Below are 15,961 nucleotides of genomic sequence, written 5' to 3'. Positions count from 1 at the left end.
AAGGTTTTCCAACATGGATCACAATCCATGTACCTCTGACCCAGAATTGACATGTGACCTAGTCGCATTGGTGAAGCTTGGTCAAATTTGGAGTTGTTTTGATCAAGTTATTCTAATTTTCTATTTAACAATCAAGTTTGCATTTTTTAAAAATTTTTTGAGACAGCTTTTTGACTAGTTTCTAGGCCCGAACAATTGATTTTTTGGTAGCAAAATGCCTCAAGAAAAACTTCAAAAGGAGTGCAAATCTGCTCCATATGAGATAGTGGACATCTCATCAAATGAGAAGTCTCACATCACAGATGAAGAGTCAGCTAAAATCCCTAGAAAATGTGTTCATCGGCAAGTTCCAAGCAACCAATGGCACAAAAGTCAAGACCACAATATTCCCAAATGGACGTGGACATTGCATCAGCAAAGAGAAGTCATAGAAGAGACCAAATGTCTACAGCTTGACAGGTTTTTTAGCCTACCACTTGGGGGATAGATTTCTAAAGGGCACGTGAACTCATAAGTTCTATTCAATACAACGGAGAGGCAATACTCACAGACAAAGATGGAGCCATTGTTAAAGTAAGGATTATAGATGAGCTCATCAACCAGGCTCTCCAATTCCCCACTAGCAACCACAATCTACTAACAAAACCAAATGCATAAATAATGACAAGGTCTTTGTCAAGCAGCAGGGTCATAAGCTCCCATAAAAAGACCTGATCTACTCAAAGATCGAGTTGCCCTTGCGACTCGCTTCAGAGCATTTGAAAGTAACAGTGAGCCAAACCTACACATTGGGTGGTGATGGAAATGGGACTAACAGAGAGAAGGGTAATCAAATGTGATTCTGGGAATTACATCCTCAAGAATCTAGTTGAAGCAAACCTCAAGGGGAGCGACAAAAATAAAACCTATGTGAATGTGGGCCCTGTTCTAACAAGAACAACATATCAGGTCATGGGAATCATAGATCAGCTACTTGCCGTCGAATCTCATTTAGATCTATTACACAAAGCCAAACATGCTATCATATTAGTGGGAAACTCTTCTACAACACCTACAAAGAGAATAACAAGGGGAAAGAGATCAAGGACCAGAAACACCAGATAGTGAGGCCACAAACTCCGATTTTGAGTTCAACAGGGAAGTCAAAAAATAAAACCATAGTATACTCCCCCAGAGTATCAATCCATTGAAGAAGAGGAATATTTTATGGTCCCATTGATCCACAAGAAGACCGAATCTACGAAGGAGATCTCAAAGGTCAATTAAAGAAAATCAATAGCTTCGTGAAGAACGATTATCAAAGCTAGCAACATAAAAGAAAAAGGTCAAAGAAGCTGTCTCAGAAGATGATGAGGGGGGTGATATCAAGGTCAACAAGAAGCTTGAAAAGATAAAAGCTGAGAAGCTCAAAAAGATCAAGCGACATGGATGCAAGAAATTAGAGAAAGCAGTGCTTTTTGGTAACATATTCATGATGTTCTAAAGCGCAAAGCCGGCCAAAGAGAGAAAGAGGATGCAAAAAGACAAAAAACGAGCGACTTAAAATCCTCGGCGGACTCACAAAGAAGCCAAAAATCAATGCATGGGATTATCCTAAAGTAAAGCTACCATGGACCAACAAGAGGAGATATGATTTGAGAGAGAGCAACAAGTTTGACCTAAACCATCGACTCGTCCTCTTGCTACCCAAATTCAAAAAGATGTGAAAGACAAAGAAAACAAGATTGAATCTGAACAAAAGAAAGAGGATACTGAGACTAAGTAGAAAGGAAACTTAAACGGTAAAACATAGTCAAGAGAAGCCGATGAAAGAACAAAGACGATTAGAGGAATAGGTAAAGACAAATCAAGAAAAGAAAGAGCAAGTGTCGGAGACCTCTCGACAACAATATACTCATGTACGGAAAAACATCCCCCAATCTCAAGAGGAAAAGAGAAATCTATTCAAAAACTCATTTGAGAGATTTGAATTAGAAGAGCACTTAGAGATAATATGGCTCTAATTTTTGTGCCAAAGAACAATTCTGAAACTGTGAGAATTGGATGCTAGAGATGCAAAAGAAGAAGCAAACGTAGACATCAAAAGATTGAGGGTCTACGCCAACAAATAAAGTGCCTCCAAGAGGATAAAGATAATGTCCAAGCTACCCTAGAATGTGAAAAATAGGATGTGACAAGCCTCTTCCAAGACTTACAAAAGCAGATTGAAGTGAACAGTGAGCTTGAAGTGGGGTCGCAAGTCCTAGAGGAGACTTTGGCATGAGAGCAAAATAAGGACATAAAGTTATGTGACTCACATGAGGTTGTCAAGCATACTTTTTCAACACTCTTTGTCATGCAGGAAGTCCCTACTCCCTGCTTTTCATATGAGTCCTTGATGGGTCTCATACTTGAATGCTTTTGTGTCCATTGTACATGAGTCCATGCTTTGATTGGTACCATAGATCTTTTTTCCATCCCCCTAACCATCCTTGTTATTAGAAATTATGATAAGTAACATAATAAGTAAATTTTCTTCACTAATTTTCCTCAAGTTCTATAGGTTAGCTTATATTTTGTTCCTTCCAAATTGTTTCCAAATATAAACTTCATAGGAAAAAACTTAAGAATTATCATTACTCCATATTTGTGAATTTATCTTTACTCCATATTTGTGAAAATGTACCCTCACTTACCCATGTTTTTTTGTGTCTAGAAATGAGTTTGAATATGTATTACTTCCAGTTTGAGAGAGAGAGAGAGAGAGAGAGAGAGAGAGAGAGAGAGAGAGAGAGAGAGAGAGAGAGAGAGAGAGAGAGAGAGAGAGAGAGAGAGAGAGAGAGAGAGAGAGAGAGTGAGAAGAGCACATAATAAGTGAGAAGAGAACATAAGTGTTAAAACACAAAATAATGGTAAAAACCACACAATAAGCTGATATATAGGCAATTGTGTGAGAGAAATTTCCTACTATTTTCTCAAGTTTTATGGATGCATGTTTTTTTTTTAAAAAAGAATTGGTGTGAGAAATAGAGAATATTATGGGGAATTCAAGGTAACTTTGAAACTCTTCATACAAAAAGCCATCTAAAATAATCACTTATTTAGAAGGTGAGAAAGTAAATACTAGCAAATATTTTGAAAAGATGTGAGAGTTCCTTACCAACACTTGGATCGGTATTGTTTAACGAGTTGCTATCAAACAGATCTGTATATTCCTTAACAAATGATAGAGCCTCCACATACGCTTCCTGGTATATATGATAACTATAAGATGTTAGTTCCAATAAAAATCATCAAGTTTTATTCAAAATAAAATAAAACTTCTTTGAATTAATCACACTCCTATATGTGATAACTTTAAGATGACAATTGCTATGAAAATCTTGTTGTTATAAAAAAAACTTTTAAATAACATAACATTTCTCTAGATCAAATAGCATTATATCTCTTTAAGCCAAAATAAATTATTTGAGCTACACTCTAAATAACAAACATCCCTTTATTGGAAGGAAATTTACCAATATGTCACTTCCATTTTTTATGGCATCCAAGATAGGACTACATGGAATATCTTGATTCCCAAATTGAGTCTTCAAGAAAACAAGAAGAATAATGATTAATTTTTTTTGTGGAAAAAAAAAATCTTCTCAATAAGAAGAAAAAATATGGTCTTACATAGCCAGCAAGAAAGAATCCCATAAGCTGTGCAAAATCACCATCATCAAGCTACATGAAAAACTTCTTACATAAGTTGGAAAGAAGGATTTTGACTCTCTCTCTCTCTCTCTCTATCTATCTATCTATATATATATATATATATATATATATATATTATATATATATATATATATAGGTATTTATATATACATACATACATGCATTATATATAGGTATTTATGTATACATACATACATACATATATCTATATATATAAATTGTGTGTGTGTGTGTATCTGGACAATTCTACCACTTTATTCTATTAAAATGCCCATTGAGAGCAAGAGGAAAATGAAATATCATTTTTACAAAATGTCCTTTTGGAAAACTCTTCAATTGAGGTTATGCATATATACGGTAGGTGTGTATTTAAATATAGTATGCACACATTTATTTTTTTAATTAGATTCCATACTTGTAGTTTTGCATGCAAATGCAATGCATGCTTACAGTGACTCGCATCACACAATCATGCTTAACAAACATATGCATGTCATGCTTACCTTAAAAAATCCTTAATTATTTGCCACAAAGATAAATTAAGCATCATTTTATAGTTAAAGTTGCTTATGAGATTGTTTTTGAAATTTGTGTTCTGCTAAAAGTCTCATAGTATGTTGCGGTAAAGAAATCCTTCCTAGAGTTCTAAGTTCACATGGGCAACTTGAATGTTTGTAACCCTCCTCACCTGTGTAGCATTGAAAAGTGACTTGATATGTGTTGCATTTTTTTGCAACTCTTCTTCCAAACATCTTGTTAGGTTGTGATAAGCGGGTCCACATATTGGACCCAATGATTCACCAAGCTACAAATGCCAACTGTTAGCTTCTCTTAAATTAATTAATATATGTGAGTAAATTTGTCAGGTTTTACATTGAAACCAAGATTTTATTTCTTAAAGAAGTTCCATTTGTCCCTAATCATTAACTATATGATAAATTTTTGGTTTTTCAATTTGACCAATCATTCTAGCACTACGTTTATAAGAAGCTTTTCTGGTCACATGGATTGTGAATTTAGAAATTTTCAAAATCATATCAATTGTCTACAAAAAGGAAAAAGCCATGTCTAGATGAAATAATAAAGAAATATCCTTTATTAATAGAAATAATTAAGCTAATTATCAATTTATTAAAGATATAATGTTATGCTTGAGGTTTTTACATATTTGTGTATTTGTAAGTCTTTTCATACTCATCTTGGATAAGGGTCTACCGAATGAAAACATATATAGAGTAAAAATAATCAAATAAAATTGTAAAAATTTCATGATTTGTCAAATTTCATAATTGTTTTCTATGATAAAGATTTTGATTCAGCATGGTAGAGATTTGTGATTTTAATCTTCTTTAAACATTGTAGAAGTTCATCACTTTATTAGTTTAAAAGTTCATTGCTTTAACTAGCTTGAAATTAATTTAGAAGGTCAATCCACACGTAAAGAAATTATCTATAGATTAGACCTCTGATGTAATTAAAAATGTAAATAATTAGATAGCTAAATAAATAAATAAATTATACTTTCATGTGCATAATGTCAGCTATATGAAAACATTATATTTACATGGGAGAGAGTCAATAAAATTAAAAAAACAATACCCATAATATAGGTTCAACAGGAGGGATCATATTACTCTATAGTTTTTCACATTTTTATATTAAAAAAATAATTTTGAAAAATTTTATATATTGAATATAAAAAGGGTCCCTTTTATTGATGAAAAATTTATGGTTCCATAAATAGGACTTGAACACACGTTATGGATAAGCTTTACATATAGTGACCCTCCAAGGTAGAAGCCACTTAAAATACTTATGGATGTTGAGATGGAAAAAGAAACTTGATATGTTATGTTGCAAATTGGATTCAAACTAATAAGTACCTTCCCATATAGAGAGGCCTATCATGATCAATTCTCAACATAAGTTAATGCTTCTTATGTTACTGAAAGATTGGTTGTACCTGTACATCATATAGGTTATAATTCTCAATGTTGTTGACAACCCCGGAACTTGAAATGCTTCCTCGTACAAGATGAGGAAATTTAACTCTAAACCAAGCACTCATTGCACCTGCATAAGAGCCACCAAGTACTATCCAAGGATTCTCGTGACTTTCTGACAAGTTGTATCGCTGGTTGATTTGATTATGTATATTTTTATTTCAGAGAAAAGAATGCATTTTAGACCACTTTCAACATAGATCAAGCAAAGGTGTCATACATGAGATTTATCAAGGCCATTCAATATTCCATGAGATTAAGGAGGTGAACTAGTGTTGGAAAATAGGAGTAACCATGTGTGCAACACTCTTGGATAAATAAGAGATCCGTGTGTATGAGTGCTCACTTTTCCTGTCAAGAAAGATGGTGGATGTTGCGTTGTAAATTTTGGTCCTCAATAGTGATTATAAAATTGGTATCCCCAAGGACAACTCTCTTCATTGTGTTAAATAATATGTACTATCTTGCTAATTTTAATTTTATAGTAGAAAATATATTTAGATTTGAATTTCCTAGTCATTTTTCCAATTGAACTCAAAATCTATCCTTAGATTATTTTCTTAATACAGAAAGCTTGACTACTTAATCTGCAAATGAATTGGCCCTCATAGAAATTCCTCTTTTTTTTGTAGAGGTGATTGAGATTATCTATTGCAAGTTTCTTTTGAACTCATTAAGGTGTATAGTCTCTTCTACTATGGGGCTAGAAACTAATGTTGTGAGACATTTGCCAATATTTCTCTTGTGTTAATGTTTCATGAAACACTTATGTACCAGTCTTCCTAAAGCACATCCTTGTCCTCACTATGCCTATCAATTATGTTTATTCTACTAGCTTTTCTAGTTACGTAATGAAAGCGGCAGGGGTTCTCCAAGTGCCACTACCAATCCATTGTACGACAATGGTAATTACCTATAATCCTTGAAGTCCTCTAAAAATTGTCCAAGCCTTTGAATGAGAACCTATATGACCAAGGTGGGAGTTTGAATGTGAGGGTTCTCCAATGAACAAGTTTTGTGGCTATCACCAAGGTCGGATTTTAAATGCATAGATTTCATTTGGCATTGATCATTATTGTTAAACATCTATTTGTAATTCTTTAAATATTGTGGAGCTATCAATACAATAATGCATGGATAGGGAACCTATGATCCTTGAAATCCTCTAAAATTTTTCCAAGCCTTGCTATGACCAAGGTGGGAGTTTGAATGGGAGGGTTCTCACCAAGGTCGGATTTTGAATGTATAGATTTCATTTGGTGTTAATCATCATTGTTAAACATCTCTTTACAATACTTTTAACATTGTGAAGAGCTATCAATACAAGAATGCATGGAAAATATCAAGAAAAATTATGTTTAAATGTTTTTATATATGCATTATCATAATTAGATAGCTGGCATAATATTATAGAGACCACAGGGTCAAGCCCATTTTGTAACATGTAGGCATAACTTCCTGAATGGTCTCCCAGTAATCAGTTGTGGAGACGTTCATGATGTATGACAAAACCTGAATAAAAGAGTCAGGAAAGAGCCATAATGGCCCGAATTTTGAGAATCCAGTGTCTCTACATTGGTGGAGTTGACGGGGTCACCTACCCTAAATCACGTAGCAGTTCTCTGCTCCTCACGTCACCTGCTAGCTTGCATAGCCGACCTCTAGTCATCTTTCCTCACTTTGTTGCCCTCATGACTCACCCGATTTCACCCCGACAGGCTCATGGTTCTCCTCAAAGCCCACATTATGAGGATGCCTTGATGCATCCAGAGTTTTTCCATGCAATCCAATGGAACAGATGTTCCAAGCTGTGTCTAGAATGCTAGTTCAGATCAACCATACTAATCATTCCCTCCTCTGTTATCTATCTACGAAAAGCTCACACTTACATAAGCCTGACCCCAAAGTGCGTCCTAAAGCCTTTTCCGGCCTTCCAACAGAAGATGTTTTGACTTGGTTGGATCATTTTGATAATGTTGCTAGCTATCAACAATGGCCGGATACTCGCAAGGCGATGGAGTCTCGCACTCTACTCGAAGACGTAGCTGCCACATGGTTTGTCCAGCAAGATGATGCCATCAAAACAGATTGGGTAAATCTCAAGTCCTTATTGATTCAAAATTTTGCTAATCAAAATGTCACATAGACTACTCTCCAGCAATTGAATACACTCAAGCAATAGCAATTGGAACTAGTAGCACAATTTGCAGTTAAGTTAAATCAACTATTGTTGCGTGCTGATCCCACCATGTTTGAAGAAATGAAGTTGTTCTTCGTTTGGCCTTGCCTTCGTCATGATTTGTCCCGCCGAGTTCGTGATCAAGGCCCAACTTCCTTTCATGTTGCAATCCAAATTGCACAACGAATTGATAGCACAGCAAACGGTGAGTAAAATAACATCTTTGTCGCACAACTAGTTCATCCACGGCAAGTGGCTGATCATCAGCTGGCCCCCATGGACATTGACGTCCAAAACGCCCAAGTAGGTAATCATTGTGACCTGCCAGTTTGAGACGCACAAGGCCACCCAAAATGTTTCTACTGCAACAATTATGGCATATTTGCAAGCACTGTCGGCGACTACGAGCAAATCATCAAGTACAAAATGCTCAAATACAATTAGCTGATGCAGCAACTTTAGCAGCACTTCCGAAAAAAAATTGAGCGAGTGGCTGATGGAAGGGCACCCCCTGTAGACTCAAGCTTCGGCAACTTTCGGCCGCATGGTGTGTTCAATGCTGGTCCAAGTACAGAACACACCTCATGAGGCACTTTTAGATTCAGGTAGCACCATATCCTCTATTAGCCAGAATTTGGTAGAGCATCTAGGCATTCCCACAAGCACAACCACTCCTATATATGTATTGTTTGGAGATAATAAAGAAGTGTATCAATCTCACACTATAGCCCATTGCACCTTTCATGCATCACACAAGACATTCACACATGATTTTTTATGTATTGCCGCATCATCAATTATTCCCTTTAACTCTAGGTTGTGATTGGTTCATCAAAACTCAAGCCCGTTTGCAATTTGATAGCCAGCACTTAGTCTTGCCCCAAACGCTTCCCATACCCATGATGTGTTCTTCACGAGGCCCCAACTTTGTCCAAACACAACACACATTAGTAGATACAGCTGCACGCACTCATAGCATTTGATCTCTGTTATACAAGTACCCTAGCCTCTTTCATAGACCAGAAAAGACCTCCATGATCAATCTCCCAGTCCATCACTCCATTAATACGGGAGATGCTTCCCCAGTCCGCATGGCATCTCGACGGAGATCCCCATTGGAACAGCAAAGAATTAATGACGCTGTCCAAGACATGCTCAAAAAGGGAATCATTCAGCCGTCATGTAGGGATTGGGTTTTGAGCCTCATTTAGTGAAGAAAGAGGATGACACATTTAGGTTTTGCATCGATTTTTGTCCTTTGAACAAGGTAACAGTTCATGACCTCTACCCATTACCTCGTATTGATGATCTCCTCCACCAGTTAGGCAAGTCTAGATATTTCACCTCCCTTGATTTAGCCTCTAGATACTGGCAGATTCCCGTTAATCCTCGCGATGCTCACAAAACAGATTTCAAAACTCTTATAGGCTTGTATGAATTCACACGCATGCCTTTTGGCCTCTCATATGCTGGCAGTTCATTCCAATGAATTGCTAACTTAGTCTTCCACGACCTCATTCTCAAGGGTGTGTTGCTCGTCTATTTGGATGATATCCTCATCCATACCCCAACATGGGAGGAACATCTACAGGTCTTGGAAGAGGTTCTCAACAGAGTGCAGAAATTTCATTTGCAACTTCAGCTCCACAAGTACAAATGGGGCGCCTCCAAGCTTAAATTCTTGGGGTTTGTCATATCAGGTGAAGGTATTCAGATGGATCCCTCAAAAATCTTAGCCATCCAAATCCTCCACCCACATCTGTCAAAACACTTCAAAGATTTTTGGGCATGGCAAAATTTTCCCTTAGATTTGTGCCAAACCTCTCTGCAATCACTTACCCTCTTCATCGGCTGTTTAAAAAAAATGCTACATATTGGTGGAGTCTGGCTTGCCAGCAGAGCTTTGACACTCTAAAGCAGGTAATCGAAGATGCTGCTCTACTGGCACACCCAAATTTTCAGCGGCCATTTAAGCTCCAGACGGATGCCTCCAACCAGGGTTTAGGCGTTGTGTTGCTGCAACAAGATGAGATGGACAGATGGCGGCCAATTTCCTTTGCTAGCCGCTCCTTATCTCATGCCAAAGCTAATTACTCCACGACCGAAAAATAACTCCTTGCCATCGTCTGGGAATTCACCAAACTCCACCCATACCTTCATGGCACACAAGTCTCAATTGAAACTGACCATCAGCCTCTCATCCCTTTGTTGCAAAAACACCATCCTCCTGGGAGGCTACTACGTTGGGCACTGGCTCTACATGAGTACTGTTTATCTTTACATTATTGTAAAGGCATACACGATTTCATTGCAGATGGTCTCTCCCGAGCTGGGCATACAGATATGCAATGCACCAATATGACAGTCAGCCTACCTATTTCCTTGGAACAGATGGCTGCATTTCAGGAGCACGACCCTGAAGTCCAAACCATCATTCAGCGGATACTTAGTGCAGTTTCGAATGATCACCAGCAATGGTTTTGTATTATTAATCATGTCCTATTTTATGTCTCCCCAAGTAATCAGCCACGCATCTATATCTCGAAGGCCCTGCAAGCTCATTACATGCAGTTCTATCACGCCCATCCCTTATCTGGTCACCTCGGTTTTCATAAGGTCTTACAGAAGCTACGGCTGCATTACTATTGGCCACACATGCGGCAATCCCTATTTGAATTCTTGCAACAGTGTCAAGTGTGTCAAAGCATTAAGAGCCCCCCTAACATTACAGGACTGCTATCCCCTATCTTGGTCCATGAACCATTTGAGCTAGTAGGATGGGATTTGCTGGGACCATTCCCACATTCTATCATAGACAACAGGTATATCTTAGTAATCACGGAAGACTTAACATGCTGGTGTGAGGCAGCAGCCATACCCGATATCACGGCTTCTATAATTGCCAACACTCTTTTACAAAAGATGATATTCAGTCATGGCTGTCCATGATAGTTGTTGTCTGACCAAGGCATGCAATTCAAAGCTGAAGTCATGGATATTCTCGCCAAATCCCAAGGCATACAATAACTCTTTGCCTCCCCTTATCACCCACAGACGAATGGCCTCCCCTTATCACCCACAGACGAATGGCCTCACAGAGCGTCTCAATCGCACTATCAAGCAAGTAATTGCAGCTTTTGTTGACCCTCTACACCAGCATTGAGATCAAGTTCTACCCTTTGCCATACATGCCTATGATACATCAGTCCAAGCTTCCACACGGGTCAACCCCTTCCAAGTGTTGTATGGCAGAGACCCCGATTCCCTCCCGATCTACATACCCTACAATTCACGCCTGCAAAAGTAGATGCAATTGATTGGTGGATATACCTACAACATTCACAACCCCTATTGCGTAGCTCTATGCTTCGGAACCTGCAACAAGCCCAAGCTCGTCAGAAGAAAACCTATGACGAAGGTCGCCACGGCATCACCTATGCAGAAGGCTCCCAAGTTCTACTATATTACCCATTCCGATGACAAGGCCTCAGTGAATCCCTACTACACCGTTGGTTAGGTCCATATAGGGTTTTACAACGCTTGTGGACCAATACATATCGGCTCGAACGAGAAAGCTAAGGTACAATCACCATTGCCCATGTAAACCGTATGAAGCCTTATCATGCTTCTATTGCCCAGTAATCCCTTTTGTTCCTTTGTTTAGGGGGGGGGAGAGAAGTAGAGACCACAGGGTCAAGCCCATTATGTAACACGTAGGCATAACTTCCTAAACGGTCTCCCAGTAATCAATTGTGGAGACGTTAACCTTGATGTATGACAAAACCTGAATAAAAGAGGCAGGAAAAAGCTAGAATGGCCAGGTGAGTTTTGCGAATCTAGTGTACTCTACAATATATTATGGTCATATATCATGATTTTTCATATCATGAGATTTTTTGAGTGGATCTTGAGATTTTTTGCTTCGCTTAAAAATCTCAAGGTTTCGAAGTGAATACACTTTAGACTTTTTTAGATTAAAATTTTTCAAATATTGCCATGTATCCCCACTTAGTGCATGAATTGGGGGTGATATTAGTTTAGGTTCAACCATAGCAACAAAAACTTAATTGATTTCCATTAAAAAATTTACTGTTGTTAATAATGAGAAGGATTTATGACAAGAGTAATGTTAACTTATTTTGAATTTAAAGTTTTATAGCCATACCTGGTAGTAATTACGAAAATTTGCAAGGTCGTATAAAGCTTGCCCTGTAGTGAGGTATGCAAGATTTTTGGTACTTAAATCTGAGCCAGGAATGCTGGCCCATAATATCGATGCTCAAGAGTCACATATGCAACTTTCATTTCTTCTGCCAATTGCTACAAAAAGAATTTTAAATCAAAGAACTGAATCAATATAGACACATACAAAATCTTTAGCTTTTCCTTTAAAATGTACTCTATATGCAATCAGGTTTGAAGTTGAAGCCCATCCCCTACCCTCTTCACATGCAATAATAAATGTAAAATTTTTTGCATATAATTTCATAGTATTGTGGATGCATGCATTATTATTCTCACAAAAATTGTAAGCTAACATGTGTTTTAGCCAAACTTCTGTCGTAATTGCTTCACAATAAACAATCTTATATTAACTAGTGTGGGCGGCTCTCTCTCTCTCTCTCTCTCTCTCTCTCTCTCTCTCCACGCCCGAACTTGTAGGCCACACCCGTTGGATGAAGGTGTTGTTGACGTGTGGCAAGGAGGGGGGGCCGGTAATCCCTCCCCCCATTATAGATAGTATAGATTCTTTTGTGGCAATTCTATCATTTTAGATCAAGTGTAATTCTAAGTGAAATATTAAATCTTATGTCACTATGTTTTATATATGTGAAAACAAAAACTCACACTTTATTAAATCACTTACCACGTAGAAGCTATCGAATATGCCGTCACACTCAGACTCTCCACATACTTCTAGAAAAATGGGACCATCAGGGTCATCAAAATATTCAACTGACTCATAATAGCGTTGTTCAAACGTTCGGGTGTCCTGCAAAATCATGTCATTGGCATCATGACATCAATTACAATGAATTTAATTAGAGCAAAATGAACTAGGACTATGTGCTCAATAGTGAGGACTGGATTCTAATAGTCAATTTAGACACTCTTTCATAAACCAATGCTGTGAAGTTTCTTTCCACTCTCTTAGTAAAAGAAAAATTGAAGCTTTATCTTTTTTTTTTCCCTTAATGGCAATTCCCGCATTATGTGGGATATTTGTATTAACAAAAACTAAAAAGGTACAATGCTAGACAATTGACCTTGCCATGGGTACTTAGTGACTGCAGCTTTCCTGTTCACATTCAAGTCCTTGGCAAAAAGTATAGCTATTCTTTTAACTTTTTTTCCGTAATGTAAAGTTTTCCTTTTATTAGGAGCGAGTTGTACGATAAAAAAGACATTTGCGATCACTTATACACAAGAAATTTTGGGCAGATTCTCACAATCATTCTCACATTGTGACTTTCCTCAACATCATGAGCTTCTGTGAAGGAGGCATTGCTAGGTACGATTGGGGGCAGAGGACCGCCGGCGCGGTGGGGGGACGAGAGTGGATGAAAGGAGTCCAAAGATTCCTTTGTTGTCTTGTGCCCAACTCTGCCCTATCCCGTGCATCAAAAGATTCATCGCCTCTATGACTCCTCCATCTCCCTCATTCTTCTCCAGCCATGTTCTACCTGCACCTAGCTCACGATCCCTCCTCACAAGTCGATAACATTGCCCATCTCATCCTCCTCCCATTCAAAGTATCACCAAGAGAGACATGTTTCGCCAACAGCTAGTGCCTTCCTTGCAATGGATTCCTGCTCGCTCTCTCACTCTCTCTCTCTCTCTCTTCCCCAAAAAAAAACACCAAACACAGCTGGTTGCAATCGAAAGGCGTAGGCCTCAAAGGCCACAGGCATTCACGAATCACATCCCCCACAAGGAGCCCCATAACTTGTGCAGCTGCGCACATGTATATGGTGTGTGTGTGCCGTCTGATGGCCTCTACCATCATCAAGTGCTTACATCAAAGTTAACCAAGCTTCAACTTCAATTGTGCTTCCTCGGTGAGCTTATGTATTAGCATTCTGGAAAGCTTGACATCAGGCTTTTGCAGCTTGGTTTCCTGATTGCTAGGTAGATGGACCTCCCCTTCGAGCATCACATGCGGTTTTTTGTTGCTATATATCACAAGAAGATTTAGAGATTTTAAAAGGGAAACTTTTTCCAGTGTTTTTCATACAATGCATAACATCACGAGCTTCCGCTCAGGAGGCACTGCATACCTAGCTAGGTACGATTGGGGGCAGGGGACTGCCGGCCCCAATAATTCTCACATTATGACTTAACTCAACATCATGAGCAGCTAGGTACGATTGGGGGCAAGGGACCGCCGGCTCATGATGTTGAGTTAAGTCATGATGTGGGAATTATAGTGAGAATCTGTCCAAAACTTCTTGTGAATATATGCCACATCGAACACTTGAAAACGCATTTTCACTTGCACAGACGCCAAATGTAGAGAGGAGAGACGGGAGGCTGAGAGAATCCCTTCATAGCATTTGTGCACACACAAATGCCAGCCATGCACAACACGTGTCCCTTCCCTAAATTATTTTTACATACTAACCTTATGGAGCATATAAGTGAATCTCTAGTGATTCTATGTAATTTTTCATTGAAATGTATTCTTAGTAGTCCCACTGCATTAGTTTGAAAGATTCCTCTCCTCGACCGTTTTGATTGGTAGCCTTGCAAACCAAATGGAATCGTATGAGATTCCAGCTAATGAATGTAGTACTGTAGGGGGCTGCCCGCTGCTATTCCAATGCATTAGTTGAAAGATTGCCCCAAAACCCCCCCCCCCCCCCAAAAAAAAAAAACCAAACCAACACCTGACTCGAAAGCCGCAGGCCACAGGCATTCACATCCCGCCACATATAACACTTGTTTGTTTTTTTATTTTTGGGGGTTAGTACCCGAGGGCTGAAATGGTCGAGCGTTTGGTTGAACCAGAGGGGACCGCCGTCCTGCTGAAGAATGCGGGCCGCATGAGCTGAGACTGGTTGAGCTTGCACGTGAGGTAGTGCATCTGCATGCCATGGCAACCCACCCCCACCATCGTCACGGCCAGTAGCGCCGCCAGCACAACCGCACCTCCCCGCCCCATGGCTCTTTCTCCCACGCGCGCGCACACACACACACACACACACACACACACAGAAGAGAGAGAGAGAGAGAAGAGAGAGAGAGAGAGAGAGCGCTTGACCTTGAGCAGAAGTGAGCGAGTCTCTCTATAGAGATTCCTGTATTGGTAGCGTCGCCTGACAAGCCGGCCGCCGCACCAATATGCTCCGTTTTGCACGATTTCATTCTAAAAGTTTTTGTAACAAAAAATCACATTTTTATATTTACTTGGTTGGTCTAAAGCGATTTTTCATATTCAGGCCCAGGATGTGGCCGCTTGGCATGATCCAAGCCATTGCCCTCGAGCCAAATTGCACGGCCACAAACCTCAGGCTTGCTTTTAATAACGACCTCACCCTCTCACGCAACACACATTCTTTTAATATTATTGCCAAAAAACATGTAGCAGCTTGAGGAAACGCGACAATCAATTGAAAGCTTTAGAGTACTTGTCCCTTGTCCCACAAGCTTGTGTATGCAATTGCCATCAGTTGATATTGAATCATGTGCACTAGTTCCTAGCTATGGTGAGATGGCAAGTCCATATTAAGACAATCTGTTACCAAGACCTTTAAAGTCTCAACATTGATTAGAAAAACCATGACACAAAACCAGAGTAGCCGTAGCATAAGTAATGGAAGTGAGCATGCAATTCCAAATCATTAGATACGGGAGAGACAAACATTCCATGTGAGAATGGTAGATATAGTGCTTTCCCTTAGATGGAGACTTTTTCCTTTCCTTGTCCCCCCTAGCTAGCTTACTAGATTGGCCCTATACTTGATTCAACTCTTTCCTAGGATTATCATTCTCATATGTCGGCTTCTCCGTTGGTCTTGCTTTACTTGTGTCCCTTGCAAGTTGCACTTGGAGTACAATCATCTAGGTCATCATCATCATGCTC

General features: G+C 39.0%; 1 pseudogene; it reads right to left on the bottom strand.

Moving 5' to 3' along the window:
- Positions 1–12,031: 12,031 nt before the first annotated feature.
- Positions 12,032–15,040, bottom strand: LOC147416531 (putative serine protease EDA2 pseudogene; annotated as a pseudogene).
- Positions 15,041–15,961: the final 921 nt, after the last annotated feature.

The sequence above is a fragment of the Adiantum capillus-veneris genome, unplaced genomic scaffold, assembly GCF_014529385.1.
Source record: "Adiantum capillus-veneris isolate H3 unplaced genomic scaffold, ASM1452938v2 Hic_scaffold_848, whole genome shotgun sequence".
Classification (NCBI taxonomy): Eukaryota; Viridiplantae; Streptophyta; class Polypodiopsida; order Polypodiales; family Pteridaceae; genus Adiantum; species Adiantum capillus-veneris.
This window is presented reverse-complemented; position numbering and strand designations above follow the sequence as displayed.